We start from the raw sequence: 21,716 nt of genomic DNA, 5'->3' as shown, positions 1-21,716 counted from the left end.
AGCCTCCCACTCGCTTTAAACAGTGATTACAACTCTCCCTACTGCTGCTTAGTTATTGATAGAAGCTTGGGGATCCGTTCCCTCTCTGTTACTCCTCCGGTGTTACCACCTCCACAACTCCTCTGCAGTTGGACTTAGCCGCTCCCCCTCCACGTCTCCTATTGAGCAACCACCAGTGGATTTTCAGTTTTCATCACACAGAGATAATGCCTTTGTCCTCCAGTCTGATCACACCTCTTGAAATAAAATGGCTTATTCAGAAAGGAGCTAAGCTTCAAGTTCTCCCTGGATGCTTCAGGGATTTAGTGATTTTCTAGCATTAGCATTAGGGACTACACAGTTTATTATTGTTATGTATCTTGAGAGAATACTACTTTCCATCTTAAAGGAAAGTAATTTCAAGTCTATCTTGCTAACATCTCTGCTTATAAATAAATATAGAGAGTCCTTAAACACAAAAGCTATATTTAGAATGATATACCTTAGTAATTGGGTTTGTAAGTATGTCTGCACAGATTCTTGCAGAGTTACGAACCTCTTTTGGGTGATACTTTTGTAAAGAGTTTTTCTGGTAGTTAATATCCCCAAATATTTTAGTTTACAAATATCCTTGAACTAAACATTAAAAAGAGATAAATTGAAGCCCAAAGTGGTGGTTCTTCTTGGCATCCCCCTGTTAATGTAAATATTGACATTAAATTGAATCTGGCTCTTGTGTGTCTGGAAGCGAAATCAAGAAAGAAGAGACAAATGCTTCCGATATCCCTAATCTTGTGAGATAGCAACAACCTCAATCCAGTCCACCTATTTTACAAGTCTAAGTTGCCACCCAGGTCACATGAAATATTGCTAACAGAGGTAACTCTGTGTTTTTTGACGTGATGCAGGCCTTCTGCATTATGCTGCCTTCCAGCTTGTAGAGTACAAATAATTCTGCACACAGCATTGTGCACACACACAGAAAATACATCATCATTTGCCATCTTTACCAATTTATAATTTGATAATGAATACAATCTATGCTGATACTTTGGATTCTACTGATATTTGAAGATAACAAGAATTTTAAGCTTACTTTTAAATGTTGTTTTTCTGGAGACATTTTCTGTTTAGATAGATGGAATGAAAAGATGATTATCCATTTATTCATTCATTCATTCATTCATTCATTCATTCATTTATATAACAAAAGTTCTTACTGTCCAGAGCTTTCATTCTAGTAGAGGGAAACATAAGTTGAAGATTTTGATGTATGTGTTTAATAGGATAAGTACTAAGAAGAAAATAAAATGGAATAAGTAGAGAATGGTGGGAGACTATATTAGATACTGTGTCTAAGAAAGGCCTGTCTGAAGAGGAGAGAATGGAGCACAGACCTAAATGGAATAAGAGTGGGGGCCATTTAGATATATGGGTGAAGAGAGTTACATTCAGTGGCAAGAACAAGTATAAGGAGTGTGCTTGGTGTGTTGAAGGAGTTTCAAGAAGGGCAGTATGTCAGGAAGAGAGGAAGGAGTGGAAAAGAGATGAGAATGGGAGGATGATATGGAGTCCATCACATAGGGCCTGGTAGACTATGGTAGGACCTTGACTATTGTTCTGAGTGAGATGGGAATCATCAAAGGGGTTTTAGCCAGTAAGGGGCATGATATGTCTCACATGTCACTCAGACCTACAGGTTGTATAAAGCATTTTTAAAATTATACTTTATCCACAGAATGTAAATTATAAATGAGAATAAATTAACAATGATCAGAGCAATTTTATCTGAGCAGGCTATTGTCCGATGATTGTGTTCAAGGAACTAATGATAATACATCTATCATTTTTCTATTTCATATCCTTAAATTGCAGAATTATTTTGCATTTGAATCATGTTATTTGATTTTGTATAATAATTCATTGTTTTGTAATAGGGACATTAGTGACAATGTCTTGTAATAGTTAAATAGTGTACATTTGATTAGCTCCTTTGCACAGCCCAATTTCCCATTTGTTTGTCATCTATAATTTCTACCGAAACTAACTACAAAGCTTTGTATAAGTACACAAATAAGTCATGAATTTTATCTTCTATTTGCAAAGGAATATGTTTGATAATTATGTTATGGTTTTATTATAATAATCACATGACCCAGAAGAATATTTACTAGGAGAATCATAGAATAGTTGAAAAAAATAACAATTTAGTAGGAATTAGAGAACATGAATTCTGGAACCAGCTTTGAAACTTACCAGCCTGATGACTTAGGGTCTTTAACCTGTCTTTGCCTGCCAATGACCACTGTTTCCTGTAAGGAGAAACGCACTGTTATTGTCTTTGCAGTTACATTACAGTTTTTAAGCCTGGGTACACGTATTAGGTGGTAAATAAAAATTGATTAAGTTAGAAGTGACCATTTTTAATATAAATGAGAAAATAAGGGATATTATTTCATATAAATAACAGAGATAAATGTCCATATTTATCTTTAGAAAGATTATCAGGTTAGAGAAGATATTTTGATCCTTAGAAGGAAGGGTTATTTCTAAAATTATTATTACTATCATTTCAAAGAATCAAAGTGACTATTAACAATGAAAATTTAAGAGGTGGAGGTACCTTCTACTGGTGATTTTTAGCAGCAGTTTCCAATTTCTAAATAACTGTTTATTTTATTAAAAGTATTTCAGTCCAGCCAGCATGGCTCAGTGGTTGAGAATTGACCTATTAAGCAGGAGGTCACAGTTCCATTACAGGGGTTGCAGGCTCGAGCCCCAGTGTGAGGTGTGCAGGAGGTGGCCAATCAGTGATTCTCTCTCATCATTGATGTTTCTCTCTCTCTCTCTCTCTCTCTCTCTCTCTCTCTCTCTCTCTCTCTCTCTCTCTCTCCCTCCCTCTCCCTTCCTCTCTGAAATCAATAAAAATATTTTTTAAAAATATTTCAAATGTAAATTAATACATTGAAATAATTTTAGAACTGTAATTAGGTATCTAAGCTTAGATTTCCATTATTTGGCTACCAAAATATTAATGTAACATATATATCCTATTTGTTTATGAGTATTTAATATAATTTTCCTAAAAATTCTAATTTATTCCAACAGAAATAGGAAATTATTCTTCAACATTATTTTTGGAAGGAGAGGGTATGCCTACCTCAAATATACATACACACCTACAATTATCGAATCTGGGGTGATTGCTGTCCCTTTCTGGGTGAAGGAGGTTCTTGTTCTTCCCGAAGGTCCAGGGTCTTCACCTATGCTCATACCCCATTTCCTAGGTCAGTTTCAGAAACATTGATTCTTTTTTATTATTGTTGTTGATTTTTTTTTTAGAGAGAGAGGAAGGAAGAGGGAGAGAGAAACATCTATTAATTGCCGCCCACACACACCCTGACCAGTGATTAAGCCCCCCACCGGGCATGTACCCTGGCAGGGAGTCAGACTGGCAACCTTTTGATGCACGGGACAATGCTCAACCCACTGAGCCAAACTGGCCAAAGCAGAAACATGGATCCTTCCCTCTATTACCTTCCACTTCTTTACTGAAACCTTTAACATTTAAACATGCTCAGGTTTCCCATCTTAAAACAAACAAACAAATAAAAACTTCCCTGTGGTCCTTCTTCCTCCAGCTACCTCTCCTTTCATATATAAAGTTCTTAGACCGTTTTAATTTACCGTCTTCATTTTCTTTCTTGCCCTTTTCATCTATGGATTTTTTTTTCATCATTATCATCTATGGAATCATGATGAGGAAGTGATGGAGAATTCTGTTTTTACTTCCACAATAACAGGAAATCCATTCATTATGCTGATTGCCTTTAAACACTTACAGTAAAATATGTAGCTCATGGATTATCTGAGTGATCCTATTTGCAGTAGTTAAACACGCTGATGTTACAGAGATCTGACAAACATAACTATTATCATATGACTACTGAGAAGTTTTTGGACAGAAGCGCCAGTTAGATGAGGGGAGCCCCATTCTGAATGCTGAGTGAGTGCTTGCCCAGGGTGTCCCCACGAACAGGAGCTGACACAGGTGTTCAGCACAGTTGCTTACTGCTTCCCATCAAGAAGGACGGGGGTTCTTAGCGCTGCCGGTTGTGGCACTCGGCATATCTGGCAAGCAGTCAGCCTTGCCTGTGGAATTCCCTGGGGAAAATAAAAGCCACAGGGAAGTCATCAGTGTGACCCTCTGCTGGGTGGTTGGCACACGGCTGCTCCACGGGAAGGCTTTCAGTTGTCACTTTCTGAACGGGTAGATATCAGGTGGGGATGGAGGCTCTCCATTCAAGGTGCGGAAAAGAGAAGAAAAAAATGTGTTGAACAGACGCTTACCAAATAATTCCCAGTCGTGAAGCCTAACACCAGCTGATCTTCTGATAAAAGGGATTGGGGGGTGGGGGGAGTAGGGAGTTTCTTTGGTTCTGTAAGCACAATTATTAAGCTTTCCTATTTAAGTCTGACCCATCATATTGAAATGCTGTCACTAGTATCATTAGCAACTAAAGTGTTGATAACATAGTCAAATGCACAGCAGAGTTCTGGCTCTTCAGTGTCTGGACTAACTCCCAATATTAGGAATAGGAGTCAAACTGCCATCACTTTTCCTGTGCTAACAGACGCCCTGCCATTAGCAGTCTGAAGGCAATTTTAATAAAATACATAGCCCTGCTGAGCTGGTCTCGGAAGATAAATAAGCAATGCAGAAGAGAAGCTTTTGTTTAAAAGTAATTATTTAAACTATGCATTACAGGTAATTTTCTTTTTACCAGTAAGGCAAATGCTATCAGAATTTCAATAATGATTTGGTGGCACTTACCTAAGTAATGTGATATTGGCATTTGTAAGAGTTAAGGCATTGCTTTATTTTCACTTATATACAAAATGAGGGCACATTGGATCCAGGTATCATGTGCATGTGTTTTACAGTTTACATTACATTTTTTTTTGGGTGAACAGTGTTGTATTCTTGGACAGATTTATGGAAATGTAACAAGCTGGTGATACAGTTCTGGGAATTGCAGACTTGACTTCCAAAAGCAGATTAGAACAGGAGGGCAAAGAACATCTTTTTATTTTCCCTCTGCTGTCAGAAAGGAAACCACATTTCAGTCTTTTAAAAACTCTTTAATAGGATGCTTGTACATAATCCAAGTCACGAGGGGGTGATAAGTGTGTGCATGTATCAGACAAGCCAAAGCTTTGTTTGCCAAAAGGTAAAAATCGCAGAAAGCTTTTTAAGAGTCTATTTGGAAACCATTAAAATGGCCACCTTTCCTTTTATTCTTAATAGCAACACAATAGCCTGAAATCCTTAATATAGAATTAGCTTTGGCATGACAGTGGGCAGAGTAGGAACCTGCCTACATGATGTTGATGTAAGGGGCATCAGGAATCAGGAAGTGAAGCAGCATGGGCTTTAGAATGAGAAATACCTCAGTTCAAATTCCACTGAAATCCCAACTCTTTTTCATGATATGTCCCCTTAGGCAAGTGATTTGTCTTCCCAAGTCTTTGTTTTCTCATCTATTTAATGGGGGTAATAATACAACCAACCTTGTATGATTGTTAAGAGCATGAAATGGGGCAATATGTGTAAAACATTTAGGATGGTGTGTGGAACAGAGTAAGCACTCAGGAACTGTTTGTTTTTATTTTAATGAGCTTTTAAAAATTTCATCAGGAAAACACAATCATATAAATTTTAACATAACATTTTACGTATTTAGCATTGTGCTAGGAGTTGAGATACATATATAGATCAATAGATGGTCTCGACTTCAAAACTAATTGTCTAATGATAGGCATTTAAGCAGATAATTCAAGTACTTTGTGTGACTTGTTGTAATATTGGTATGGATCTTTGGGACATATAGGAGACAGAACTGGATCTTGGTCATGGGCAAAGTTCCTGAAAACCTTCTTGGTTTGTTAAGCTTTCAAAGGGAAGACTCTAAGCTTTGTTTCCATCCTGTGCTGTTGTGATCAAAGCCAACTATTTTTTCCCCCCATGAGTGATTTTTCCCAGCTCTTGTTCTTTCTCTTCCCCTTCCTTTACAGTTATGTAAACCTTTTCTTTGATTGTTAGCACTATGGTTAGATGATATCTGTACTCAGAGAGAAGAAGTAAACATAAATCAGCCACTCAAATGCTACTCAGCATCTCTGCTAAAATGATTTGAAGGAAGAGTTGAAAATGCAGGCTTTGTTCTCATAGTTTGCTGAATGGTGAGGGAAATTGGGACAAGCCTTTTGCACAAGGATTAGGCAATGTCTAACAAATCACATATATACACCATTCGACCCTACAATCCCATTTCTAGGAATTTATCATGAAGACATACCTTCAACAATATGACAATCACATGCCTAAAATTATTCATTGTGGCATTGTTCATAATTGTAAAATATTTAAAACTATTGAAATGGTTATGCACAGGTGAGTGGTTGAATGTACTGTGGCAACTCTACACAGTGGGATAGAGTTCAACTATAAAAGTAATGAATTAATATTGTGATTTCTAGGCTACGGTGGCATGTGAAAATAGTGCAGAGTCGAGAAGCAATAATACTTCAATAGTGATGAGCATGCCTAGTACCTAGATCTTGGTTTCTGAATATGATTATCTAATAAAAGAAAAAAAACACACTTCTTATATAAAGAATGATTCTAGGGCTAGAATAGGAAAATTATGTATATAATGAGGTAATGGAATATTTTGTGGTGCTAAAAAGTAAGGAAGACCTACAAAATGATGCAAACATGTTGGAAAAATACTGGAGCCAACCTGAAGTAGCTCCTAATGGTCACATCTGGGACATTTGAGCAATAAAATAATGGATTGCACTCAATATGGTTCTCACTGTTATAAAAAGTATTGAATAAATGGGGACTAAAGGAAGTTCTTTTATAACTGTAGAATACCACTTAATAACAGTAGGAATAATGATGGAAATGTAAAATCACCATTTGGTAAGTGCCACAGTAATAATTTTTTCAGGCCACAATCATATCTGGATGCTAAATTAGGGCTGAAAATATGATCACAAATAGGTACTTACATAGTGTCAAAATATCTTCTCTCAAAATACTTATTAATTACAAAAGGGAAAGCAGTAATTTATAGTGGAAAAGCCTGGCAGATAAAACCTAAAACAAGTGATGGAAATTAATCAGTAATGAGCCATATCAGAATCATGTGCAACTCCTGTGATTCACTGAGAAAGGGACAAGTACTACTAGTATTTTTGTAATTTTTTAGGTATGAAATTATTTTAAAATGTTAAATTGAAAAATACAGAATTAAAATGTATGCCTCAAAATGTTTGTATGTATTATCCACCCTTTGTTATAAAGAAAAGTGTTTGCTATATAACAGGGTAATATTACTGGACTCCTGGAATAAAGGAAGAACTGTAATAAAGCGATAACTATCATTGGGAATGGGGTTTGATTCTTGTAACTGGCTCTGTCACACACTGTGTAAGCCTTGAGGGTACTTACTACACCTCTGCATTTTCTAGTCTATTTGCTAATAAAATAGGGGTAATGATCTTTGCAATATGGTTTGTAATTATTCACACCAGTGGAGGAGAGTAGAGATGTCGAGTATGGAGCCCAGCAACAATAACTAAGAAACACACACATGAAGATCAAGACTTAATGCCAATGAAGGAGCAACTGTACTTTAGGAGGTGTAAAACTCCAGGTTATAAAAATACTTCCAGAGAAGGAAGACAGAGTGAGTATATTCAGTTCACTGGATATATATAAAGAGATCAGTAATCAGACACACGCTGGAAAGAATAGTGACATCTGTCAGTCAGGCTCTGAGAGTTCAGGCTCCTAAGTTAGAAACAGGTTCTGGTGACTCTCACCTCCCCAAGCTTGATGGTGCCTGTGGGCAGGATAGTACTCCTTAAAGCTTGTGACAGCAGAGTCCTTAAATAGCAACTTAGAACAGTAGCAACTTAGAGTTGCACAGAGTTCTATGTACTACCAGTTGGGTTTCATATACACTCATATTTAAACATTTCATGCTCAACATAGTTATAAGATGTAGACAGATTGATTTTATTACCTATGCTTTTTTTTATAGAAGAGAAAACTTACATTCAGCATTTCCAAAATCATATAGCTAATAAGTACAGAAATGATTTTGATTCTAGACCAGGATGTTCACTTGCACTTATGGAAACTCCTTCTAGTATCAGAGAACCCCTTCAGTTGACATGAACATTTGTGTAGAAGATTATTCGGAAGATTTTTTTTTCCCCGAGGAAAAAATACAGGTCAATTGATTCTATCAGATTTTTCAAAGGAGTCTGCAACCTAAAAGAGGATAAAATAGAGATTTTCTTTTCGCACTAGTGCACAATATGGAGTGGCAATATTTTTATCAAACTTGGGATTGCAGAATTCTTAGAATGCACATGCTCAAGAAGCATCATTATCAATAGCATTTACCAGAGAGATTGCAGGACTTGGCCCAGCATCCCAATAGCTAGTGCCAGAAATCAAAGCAGAACTCCAGATACTGACAGTCAGGGCAGTGATTATCCTATTGACCATGTTATGAATTGTGTTCAGTGCAGATAGATCTTTGATAGTCTAGCATCAACCAGCAAGAATGGAAGTCTGCTTTCCTGGCCAGGTATTACTCACTGGAGGAGGTAGGGCCCAAAGGAGCCTTGAGCAGCAGCTGAGTTCCATTGTCTGCTGAGACATGAATTAGCATTTTGAGCACTAGGGTGATTTGAATAAAATTCTGTAGATTGCTTAAGAATCCTAGGAGTGGAGTTATGGGCAATGATGCAATTATACAACTGTCCTACCTATGTAGAATAAAAAGCAGTTTCAATCTGACAGAGGCCTTGGGGTAAATATTCTGAGTGTGTTGTCTCATTTAGCACCTGAAAGTCTCCCCAGAGGTTCAGATTCCTGAATTAGTCTAGGGCACAGGATAAGATCCTTCTGTCTGGTTGCAGTATGCTATTTTCTTCAAAGAATACTTTGAATGATCTCAGAGACTTTCTATGGCTTTGACTTTTGCCTAAAAGGTTACAGTATATGCCAAGAGACATAAATATTGTCTCTATCTGTAAGTGTGTATATTGCCATGACAAAGTAGATCAAATAAAAAACACAACAACACTATTTAATTCTTTACCATTAGAATCAGACTTCCTTGTCTATTCTATATAATAAAAGGCAAATATGCAAATCAACCAAACAGTGGAACGACTGGTGGCTCTGATGCACACTGACCACCAGGGGGCAGATGCTCAACACAGGAGCTGCCCCCTAGTGGTCAGTGACCTCCCACAGAGGGAGCGCCGCTCAGCCAGAAACCCTGAACAAGGCTCACGGCTGGTGAGTGCAGTAGTGGTGGCAGAGCCTCTCCCGCCTCCAGAGCAGGCAGGCATCCCCGAGGGCTCTCAGACTGCAAGAGGGCACAGGCTGGGCTGAGGGACCCCCACCCCCAAGTGCAGAATTTTGTGCACTAGGCCTCTAGTTATATATATTTGACTTCTAAACCAAGGATTTATGAAATACTTAATATCAAGATGTGTTATAAAGACCATACAACATTTAAAATACAATCTGATCACTAATGATTTAGAGAGCAATACAGAATCTAGGCTCTGTATAGTGCTTATCTAAGTCACTGATTTTATAGACAAGGAACTGAGGCTCAGGAAGGTTAAATTTTGCATCATTTTACATAGTTAATAAGTGACAGAGCCAGGAAAAGAATCCATATTTCCTGATCCCTGGCCCAGTTTCCACTATGACATGGTGCCTCATGACATGTATGAGATTAAAGCAAAATTATATTTGTTGAGCATGAAAACTGTTGTGGGCCTTTTAATATATATATATATATATATATATATATATATATATATATATATATATATATATTCATTTATTTCATGGAAGAAAGAAGAGATATAGAAACATCAATGATGAGAGAGAATCATTGATCATTGATTGGCTGCTTCCTCCATGCCCCACACTGGGGATCGAGCCCACCACCTGGGCATGTGCCCTGACCAGGAATCAAACTGACTTTCTGGTTCGGGGTTGAGACTCAACCACTGAGCCAAGCCGCCGGGATGTGGTGGGCTTTTTGGTAATGTTTTGAGGAGGCAGTGATGTCATTCTTTCCTTAATTTTATTTTTTATTTTTACAGTAAAATTAATAAATAAATATCCTTTATCTACCTCAAATTAATAAGGTTCTACTAATTATTTTTTCTTCTAACAGTCTGCCTATAGTTTTGAAAAATACCTATTGGCTCAGAATAAATGTATGCACTAGAGTTGCTAACCCATTAAGTGACTAATCTAAGAATCACTTCTCTTGTTAGGTGCACTGGATTGCAAATGTCTTTAGATAATACTGCAGTGGTAGTGTAGGGATTTGCAACTGGCAGGAAGGAATTGAATTGCCATCATTTGGCTTTAGCAGGAGTTAGAGTCTTGTCTCCAACATAAGCATGAGCCAAGGTGCTGTCTCCTTTTTTCTAATTTTAGTTGGAACCATTGGCACTGATCTTACCTAGACAGACTAGTGTTATTTCTACCCAGCACAATCTGCTGGCATGGCTCTATTCCAAGCCATGCAGTTGAACTTCTTCCCCTGGTTTACCAAATAGAGATATGATTGGATGTAAAAGGGTAGGAACTTTCACCTTTTTCATTAGATAACATCCTTTCAGGCATAGAGATCTAAGTTTAGTTGGTTCAATGAATGACTCAGAGAGAATTGGCTGTTATGACTGAAAATGGCAGCATGCTTTAATGGTGGGTCATGACAGAATTTCTCTGGTGTTTTGGTTCTGGTACATGCCTATTGATACGCTTAACTGCTCAAGGGTGGGTAGAAAGGTGAAATGCGATGTCTGCTTTGCAGCCCTCACCTATTTTTATTGGTGCAGATGAGCTGCACAGTTGTCTTGTTGTGATCACTAGTGATGGGCATTCATTCCTCCTGGGATCTCTCACGACCTCAGTCACACTGGCCATGCTGTGGCTCCCATCTGCGTCCATTTATCACAACCCTCAGTGAGACCCCTTCAGACTCTCAACGCTCTCCTTCAGTAACTCTCAACCATGGAGTGTCAAGAGTGGATGACATAGGGGACTCTCAACCCTTGACCTACTGTGCAGCCATATCTGTAAATTTTGGGGGGTTTGTCATGGAAATCTACAAGGCTACTGCCTCACAGATAGCCATTCTAGAAGATGGTCACAGTCCTCTTTTTGCTCAGAGAATAAACATAAAGGGGTTTCTACTATTTCCCATTTCACCAAACCTCTACTATGGACTTCTCCTGCAGGAATTGGAGTGCATGGACCTCACATTAGCATCTGAGGTTTCTTTTCCCTGGTAACTTTTTTTTCTCCATAAATTAAGAATATCCAAAACACTCAGAATCTTTTGCTATTGCACAAATACAGTGATCTTTCCATGTGGAAAGGCAGAGGATTTTCCCCTCTGGTTCCTTGTGACCCAAATGAGAAGGACTATACATGGAATCGGGGGTGTTGGCAGGTATTTCATGTATCACCATGCAGGGACTCAATGGTAAATAGAAAAGACAGACTCTGTCCTCAGGGGTTCACAGTGAGTTTATTAATTTTTGTTGTTCTTCAAAACAACAGATATAAACACATCCACAAATAGAGCGTTTCTGATAAACAACTAGAGATTATGTTTAAATTTTATGAAAAGGAGGACTTTCAAGTATATGTCACATCCAGAAGATCTGGTTGAAAAATAGCAAGTCATTATCCAAGTGGAAAAGAATGCCATAAATTTAAACCCCTGCTCTCCCCTCTCTCTTCCTATCTCTGTTCTCTAACATTTTTCTGTCCCCTTTGTGGGTAACATGCCTGCCATATTCTGGTGCTAACTTTTGCCTGGTTTTGAGCAATGATGAGCTCCTCGCTCTCTCTTTTTAAAAATGTATTGATATTAGAGAGAGAGGACGGGAGAGAGAGAAACATCAATTTGTTGTTCCACTCATTTATGCCTTCATTGGTTCCTTTTTGTAAGTGCCCTGACTGGGGATCAAACTTGCAACCGCAGCATATCGGGACGATGCTCTAACCAACTGAGCTACCCAGCCAGGACAAGCTCCTCTCTTAACATGGCCCAATAACATTAGTAATAATGAGTAGTAATCAATAAACACTTGGAGCTTGGCTTATGTGTGTTAGATGGATTATGTTATTTAATTATCAGAGTAGAGTTTTGCAGAAAGTATCACTATTATCCTCATTTTACAGATGAGCCAGCAATGCAAAGAGAGGGCAGATGATCTAAGAGCACATAATAAGTGTGTAGACCAGGATTTTCTCTGACACCAAATTCTGAGTCCCTATCACCGAGAAATTGTCTTCAGATTCAAGTAACAGGACCCAGGGACAATGGTTTGAATAGGGAAGAGTTTGTTTCTCTTCCATAATACAAGAGGATCACATACAGCCAAAGCCAGCTGTTCCAGCATGCTCTGAGGGGCCCAGGCCCCTTCCAGATTTCTCTTCCACCACACCAAGGAGAGACACATCCTTGTTGTAATGCTTACAAGAGGGTTGGTAGGGTTTCAGCAGGCTTGCTCTAGCTCATGTCAAGGCAAGAAGTAGAAGCACAGAGAGCAAAGAGCAGAAGGTCCAAAGCAGTCAGAACTCTCCTCCTTCAAGTTCCATTTATATCTCAGTGCTATTAGCAGGATTCTATTTATATGTTTAATTGCTTTATTATAATAAAGAGATATTAGGTAGCCAGTTAGTATTCTCTGACACAGCTTTTAACCCCCTGCCACACTGTCTTTTTCAGTCCTATTACAAGAATAAGAATATGGAATTTATAAAAATTATGTAAAATAAACCATACATTTTAATTTTTCTAAGGTTTCCTTCAATTATGCTTATTAAAATACACACCCACATACATATACAAATAGACACACAAAAATATATTTCTCTTGAATGAAAGATATCCATATTCTGATGGAATCTTTTCTATAGAATCTTCAGTAAATATTTAACACAGACCTGCTTATCAGGGGTTAGTTATTAAGCTAATATGGAATGAGGAACAGAGACATTATCAGACATTACCCAAATTTAGAGAAATTGTTAACTGATTAAATCCTCTCTCCAAATTAAAAAAATGCTAATTGATAGATAGTTAGTTATTGGGATAGAAATGTTTTCCTATAGTATAGACTATTCTGAGTTGTTTATTTTTCTCTCAAGCCTGTTGAAACAAAAATTACTAATCACAATATTATCTGAAGGATGCAGTATGTTTTCAACTTCAAGAGAGTAAAATTCTATGAACTGAATTATCACTTTGTATCCTAATGTTTGAATAAAAACAAGAGGTTTACATTTAAGCAATGAGAGAATGTTGGTTGAAGATTGCTGTAAGCTATAGTGTGTAAGTTCTTTACTCGAATGTTCTTTGACAAAGATTTGTCTTTGTTCCCTGTTACCTCAGTTTCTCCATTTAGAAACACTACCATATATACACAACTTGTTCATGGAGTTGTGTTTTTTTTTCCAGTAAAATATATTACAACTAGTGACCCGGTACACGAAATTCATGCACGGGTGTGTGTGTGTGTGTGTGTGTGTGTGTGTGTGTGTGTGTGTCCATCAGCCCGGCCTGCACCCTCTCCAATCTGGGACCCCTCAGGGGATGTCCGGCTGCCAGTTTAGGCCCGACCTCTGTCTCGCAATCTGGGACTGCTGACTTCTAACCACTCTCCGGCCCCCTGCTTGATCGCCCCTAACGACTCTGCCTACCGTCCCCCACCGGCCTGATCACCACCAACTGCCCCCCCACCAGCCTGCTAACCCACAACTACCCTCCCTGCTGGCCTGATCACCCCAACTGCCCTCCCCTCCTGGCCTGATCGCCCCTAACTTTCTCTGCCTCGGCCCTGCCACCATGGCTTTGTCTGGAAGGACATCCGGAAGGTCTCCCAGTCTAATTAGCATATTACCCTTTTATTAGTATAGATAGAATGACAATTCATAGGAATTCTGGCTAACTCGATGCTCTTCTCTTTTTACCCATGTGTATGGTACACATTGTTTTATTATGTCATTGTGAATGTGCTTAGTATATACCAGGGGTGGGGAACATCTGGCCCGGGGCCATATAAGGCCCATGGAATAAGTTGGTCTGGTCCTTCCAAGGTATTAAGGGTGACTTAATTAAATGTCTGATCAAATATAGCAGGAACATTTTTAAGTTGACAATTTTGTATGACCCACGAATGATATTGTAAATATCCAAATGGCCCTTGGCAGAAAAAAGGTTCCCCACCCCTGGTATATAATATTGTTTTGATAATGAATTGGCCCTCAACTGCTTCATATATAAGAACCATGTGCTTAAAAGCAGATAGTACAAAGTTGGACCAAACCAAATATATATATTTTAATGTCTTTATATATGGAACATATATAAACAAATAGGCAGATTCTACCCACTCCAGGATATTTGTTAGGAGTTTTAGGTTTGTTCTTAACAAATTCCTAACATGGGTGTATTTTCTAATTGATTGAGAATGTTGGTTAGTTGAATTTTCTTTAAGCAAGGATATATAGACTTTTAACATTGAATACAACTTTATATAGTCTTGTCAAATTTAGCTTACCTCCATTAGAGGAAATTAGGACAATTGGTGAATATAGACTCAAAAGATAAGCATTTTGGATTATTTAGGTTCATATCTTTCTCTTATTCAGTAATTGTTTTTAATTTTAATTAGGCAGGCATATTGAGTTTTCCTCCTTCCCTTTTTAATATTAAATTTGCCAAAGGTCTTTTTCATATAAAATAAATATGTATGAAAAGGTAATTAATATAAAATACTTTGCTCTAATTACTTGAATATTTCATGTGAAAGTATTAAATAGACCTAAATTAGTTGAATAATTGTCTCAGTTCCCTTTTAGTTTATATGTTGAAATCATGGTCTTAGATCATAACTAAGACTTTTTCAGTCACAGGAAGTGAACTGAATTTATCTTAAGTTGGTTGTTATGAACAACTTGGTGACTTCCAGAAATGTGAATTTACTTGTTTTTAAAAGATGACTCATTTAGTATAAATTTCATGTGATAATTTTCATCAATATTCATGATGTGATCATATAACATTTTTTCTAATGTTGTTTTCCATAAAACAGATTATTTTAGATTGCAACTAGTAGATAATTGCTTTGAGTTTTAAAGATAAGGATCACTCAATGTTTATAATCCCCCAAAACACACATATAGAGCCTATACTATGCCCATTTCAAATGCTAGCCCTTCAATATAACTGAATCTTGCCATCAAGCCTATTATATAAGGAATCTCATTTTTTTTTAACTTTATGAACTACTATAGTTGACAAAAGGGATTTATAAAAGGTAATTGTATTGATTAATTCAATTTCTGGGTTGAGCATAGGTTGTAAATTGGAGATCACTCATAGAAATTGAATACAAGGAGAAAATCTTTTTTTTTTTTTTTTTTTGCTGTGTGTATTGAATGATTTATGCTGAACTCCTAAAAGCTTTCCAACCTCACAGAACTTCAATAAACTTCTAATGGAGTCCTGAATGCCAGCTCTATTTTTGTTGTTTGTACAGTAGGTGGGAAATCTTTAGCTAGTAGGACTAGTCTTTGTTTTAATTTCTGTTGAAAAACTCATGGAATAACACTTATGGGCTTCTAATGTTTTAGTAAAAAATTTTCTGATGTAACCTAATATATGTATATTTCTACAAGTTTAAATATATATTGATATGTTATTCCTGAAGTATAAGTAAACAGCTCTTTTTTATTTTTTTATTTTTATTAATGCTATTGGGGTGACATTGGTCAAAATATCAATATATTTCACCAAACCCAGTTTTTATGCATATGTGTATATGAATAAATATCTCCACATGTGCGTTAATAATGTTCATATTATTGTGTTTCATCAGATAATAAGTTCTCTAAATCAGAAACTGTTTTATCCACATTTCATCTCCCCCAACAGAGTATAATCCACTGTCTTTTATACAGTGGATGCTAAATTAATGGGTGTAGTGAATGGTGACCAAAAGAATACACATTTAACCAAAGAAAAATATGCCATTTGATTTTGATACTGGTACATGGGAAAGATGGAAGTCCCCTTTATTGTCAATTAGAACTGTTTTATTTTTATCTACTTAGATGGAAGCTAAGCTCGGCCACTTTTATATAGTTTTATTTATAATTGTAAACATGTAGAACCACATGAGGCCATCAATCAGTAGAGTGATGAGGGCCCAAACAGAATTATTTCTGTAGGTGGCCAATTTTTTTTCAATCAAGGATAGCTGAAAGGTCATGATTAAAACAGTGATTTCCCTGAAATTGTAAGTAACTGTTAGTGACTGTTTTGTACAAAAATGTCAAAACTACTTTTTCCTCTAAAAAAGAAAATTATAAGCTCTAAAACTTTGGCAGTTTTCCAAATTTCACTTGCACTACTGTAATGTATTTTAATTACTGCACTGGAGTCAGTTTCTTTTAAAATATAAGGCAAAAATAAGTTAGTGTGATAGTGAGCATACATAGATTAAACAGTAGGCATCTGATGCCTCACTGAGGTGCATCCTCCTTACTCAAGATTAGCCAAGGAGTAGAATTGAACCATTTTACTCAAGCAGTATGCATAGCACTAATTTATAATTCTAGAGAGAGATGAGGAATGATATCACTAGGTATTTCTTTCTATTAAACATGGCAGTGATACTGGAGCTATTTAAGTAATTTGCTTCATGTACACCAATTAGAAGAGGCATTCAAGGATAGCAAATGTTGCTAGTGAATTCTGTAGGTGGCCCTTTATTCTCTGAGTTAGAATTGACTTCAGTCTCTGAGTAGTGGCAGGGAGGACTCACTGCTGATTGTCATCATCTTTCAGATGAGGTGTGGACCTGAAGTCCTGACCATCGGTAGTCATTAAAGACTCCTCAGAACCTTTGTAGCAAGAGGGATTTAACCATAGTGTCCTGGTCAGTTTCCAAATCGGGTAATTACATTCTGGCATCTAAGGTCCTCCTGTAGCTTCTCTTTTGTTTGTTTGTTTGGGTGTTCTTGTTGTCATTGCTTTGCTATATGGAAGCTGTAGTATTTTTTTGGATGCATCTCTCCTTGGGTTTATGCCGTTATGTGCTTTTAATCTTCATTAGGCTATACTAGAAGAGAACTGAAGAGTTTTGTGAGATGGCTATTATTTTAGTCTGAATTAAAAATTTGCGTTTCATACTTTATGTAATTTTTATTTTATTTAAAATATATTTTTTTATTGATTTCAGAGAGGAAGGGAGAGGGAGACAGAGATAGAAGCACCAATGATGAGAGAGATTCATTGATTGGCTGCCTCCTGTAGGCCCCACATTGGGGATGGATTCTACAACCCAGGCATATGTCCTGACTGGAAATCAAACCATGACCTCCTGGTTCATAGGTTGACACTCAACCACTGAGCCACAACAGTTGGGTTGTTATTTTTTTAAAGAGACACACATAAAGGAACAAATGAATAGAAATAATGGCAGGAGGAGCAGATATATGGTGGCATACATGGGCTGCTATTGGAGATATGGAGGAAGACACTGCAAGGAAGAGAAGATGAATGACGATGTATTTGGGGAAGGATTGCAAGATGCACTGTGATTTCACTTAGAATTAAAAACTGATTAAGTTTCATTTGAGCCCACAAATGACATTTCCATGTTATATGCCAACCTTTTTTATCCCATTGTTAAGCATGTTAAATTTGGATTTATAAGGCAGAAGGATATATATTTGATATTAAGAGCAATTTTTGATAACTCATAATTTTGATGGCCATGTTTTGAATTAGATATTTCATTCATGATTATATTTTACCAGTACTGGAGGCCCAGTTCACAAAATTTGTGCATGGGGGTGGAGGGCCCTAAGCCCGGCCTGCACCTCTCGCAATCCAGGACCCCTCAGGGGATGTCTGACTGCGGGATTGGGCCTAAACTGGCAGTCGGACATCCCTCTTGCAATCTGAGACCACTGGCTCCTAACCGCTCACCTACCTGCCTGATATCCCCTTACCGCTCTGCCTGCCTACCTAATCACCCCTAACCACTCTGCCTGCCTGCCTGATCACGCCTAAGCCCTATGCCTGATCACCCCTAACCACTTGCTTGCCTGCCTGATCGCTCCTAACCACCTTTGTCTCAGCCCCCACCACCGCAGCTTCGTCCGGAATGATGTCCAGAAGGTTGTTCAGCTGTCCAGTCTAATTAGCATATTATGCTTTTATTATTATAGATAATCTACAAGAAGATAAAATTCTATCAAATTAACATTTGTATGCCAACCATTTTAAAAGATCTGCATTTGATGTATTACTCTTGAAGATACTTTATTTGGTCCAAAAAGAGAAACAACATCTACCATATATTTATCCTATTATATTTATACTGGATGAAAATTGATTTTTTTTAGTTTTGCTGTTATTTTATTTATTCAACAAGAAATATGGTAAAACAAAATTCAAAATAATTTAGACCCAACCCAAGCATAAATTTTACCAACTAATTTTACAACCTACCCTGCCAACAGCATTATATAGTAGGAGAAGCATAAGCCCATGTGTCAAAAGAGCTGGGTTTTTATTTTTAATGCTGGCTCTCACAAACTCTGTAATTTGCAAATGGAACGTTGCTTAGCTTCTCTGACCTAGTTACTTCATTGCAAATCAGAATGATTCTAATATTTTTTACCTTCCCAAATGGTAGAAAATAATTTCCCTTTAAACTCTAAACTACAATATAGTGTTTTTCTCACTAATACTTTATTGTTTATCACATTGGTTTTACATATAATTCTCATTTAGAAATTGCTCTTCATAAGTTTCCTGGAATTTTAACTTGAGACTAAACCTGTTCTGGGTTCTATATAATGGAACTTTTCTCTTTCCAATGTCACAGCCTCTGAAATGTTTTCTCCCAATACTGGATGGTTTTGCTCTTCTCTAATTCATCTTTTTACCAATCTAGAAAACAGAGGATAAAAAAGAAAAGTCTTTAATATTTCTCCGCCATGCTTAGTTAATCTGAAAATATCTATACCTGACTAAATCAGGGCACGATTACTACAGAAGGCTGAAAACTGAATTTTGGAATAGATGGTCAATAAGGAGTAGGCTATTGGAGTAGATCTTAGCACTCTGAGGAAGCTCATACATACCAAGCATCAGACTATCTCATAGCAGGAGATTATTTTGTAGATGGGTGATGAATGTCTAGCTGTGGGAAGTAGGGAGTATTCCAGGGAATAAGGGTGGAATGCCTTGACTGCAAATCCATCAACAGATAGCAAGAAGCAGATACACTGATAAACTGGCCTGGAGCAACAGGGAAAGTGGGCAGAAGTAGCAGAAACTAAATTTTCACCCAAGATTAAAAACCTGATAACAGAAGACCTACGGTAAAGAATATGGAAACTAGGCATGGAGTTAGTAAGTGAGTAAACACAAAAATTAAGTTACTAAAACTGCTGAAAAGCAGGATCCTGGCTACTAGAACTATGAGGTCTGGCTTCAGGAGCCGAATAGTGAAATAACATATCACCCTCTTTGGCTTTCTTGCTCTAAGATCTTCTAATGGCCATCTCTTGTCTCACTCCTAAATTCAAGGCAAGAGAAGGGAGAATTTATGTACATTTAGAGAACATGATCTTTATTATTTTTGCTCTTCTCTTCACTTTTAGGTCAATCAAAGGAAAGTTATTTTCTACCTTATTTGATTCTTTCCTCTCAACCATCATCAGCTTTCTCTACTTGGGGTTTCTATAATCTGGGTAAAAGCATTACACCAAAATTTATTGTTTTAAAACACATTTTAGTCCAATTTAACATATGAGATTGGGGTTCATCTTAAATCAAAAGTGTGTCATAATTTAATTGCCAGAGTATTATTCTTGCTGATACATAAAATATGGGGTTGCCCTTAATAAATGGCATCTTGGATGAAATGCAAAGCGTATCTCACTAAGAATCTATTGCTGCCAACAATAGTTTCATACCAATCTGAATTATAAAGACCCCAGAATATTTACAGTGTCACATGATATCACTGACATTGACTGTCACCAGGGTTTGCTGAAGCCCAGTAGTTTGTAAAAACCCCAAGTGCCTAAAACACCTTTTTCCCAACTTGCCACATTCTCATTATAGGGGAAAAGAGCAAGCAGAGGGTCTTCAAAAGAAGAGGCTCTCTACAGATTTTTAAGAACTATTTTGTGTCTTTATAGTAGGAATGCATTTATTGCATCACACATCTCCTTTCTCCGAATAGATTTTTTTATCAGTCTTCTCCATTTATATACATATACTAGTATATTCATGTGTCCAAAAGTGACATCCATGTGTTTGGAAATGAACACAGGCTCTCCTTTCTTTAGTGGATCCTTATCCCAGTCAGGAACCTCTTGGTTACATTCATGTGCTTTCACAATTCTTTTCAGTTTCCCAAAACTGAGGTTTAACTTTGTGTTTTATGTATTGACTTCTTTGATCACAATATCCTCCCAAAATTCTCATCTTTGTCAGTCTAAAAGGAGCACAGATTTGTGACTGGGACATTTGTATAACACAAGGAACATTTTTTTTCTAATTGACTATCTGAAAGGAAATAGATACTTGCAAGGTAGTTTTCGTCATTGCTTAAATTTCTTTTGAATTGCCATATCTTTTGTCCTGTCATAAATAATTCTTCTCCTATTATAAGAGCTATAAAGTATATCTCATTGGTAAGTCTGCTATTTGGAATGTGTCCCAATATTAGACCTTAATATTTGGGCAATGTCTTGATTTCATGATTTTATCAAGCATAATATACATAAAATTTTTCACATAAAGGTTTCATAGGAAGAAAATGGTATATAAGGCCAATGAGAAAGAAAGTACAATATAATTTTATTTGAAAAATGATATGAAAGGATTGTGGGTAAGAGCTATAATCTAGAGACTAGGTTCCATTTAGGGAGAATTAGATGTTAGGATGAGACCTTATAGATGAGAAATGAGAACACTCTTACTTACTTGGGGTCCCTGATTGGAAATTATCCACTCATACATTTACACAATGGAACATTATGCAGCTGTAAAAAAGAAAGAACCCTTACCATTTGAAACAGCATGGATGGACCTGAAAGTATTATGCTAAGCAAAATAAGCCAGTCAGAGAAAGGTAAGTATCACATGATCTCATTCATATATGGTATCTAATGAACAAAATAAACAGATGAAAATAGATTCAGAGAAATAGAAGCATGGAACAGACTGATGAATTTCAGAGAGAAGGTAAGGGTGGGGGTGAGGGAGAGTAATTAACTGGGGACACAGACAATGGAGTGGTAAAGGCCTGGGAGGGGCGGGTGTGCAATGGAGACTGTCAGTGGGAAAACAAACAAATAAACAAACAAAGGGGACATCTGTAATACTTTCAAGAATAAAGATAAATTAAAAAAAGAAATTATCCATTCATTGAGCACCACATTCATAGTTGATATTCACCTGTCAATAGTCCCCAAGGAAGAGTAATGTATCCTGAATATCTCTGACTGCATGGAGTGAGAAAGAGTTCTCCTACAAAAAAAGAATTTCACGTAGTTTCAAATTTACAAA

At 37.0% G+C, this 21,716-nt stretch overlaps 1 protein-coding gene across 4 annotated transcripts in view; it reads left to right on the top strand.

Moving 5' to 3' along the window:
- Positions 1–21,716, top strand: part of SOX5 (SRY-box transcription factor 5) — a 950,952-nt gene that overhangs the window by 322,631 nt on the left and 606,605 nt on the right. The gene's annotated exons all lie outside the window — the stretch shown is intronic.

This window comes from Cnephaeus nilssonii (genome assembly GCF_951640355.1).
Source record: "Cnephaeus nilssonii genome assembly, chromosome: 6".
Classification (NCBI taxonomy): domain Eukaryota; kingdom Metazoa; phylum Chordata; class Mammalia; order Chiroptera; family Vespertilionidae; genus Cnephaeus; species Cnephaeus nilssonii.
Note: the sequence above shows the minus strand (reverse complement) of the source record. Positions and strands in the feature narration are given on the sequence as shown.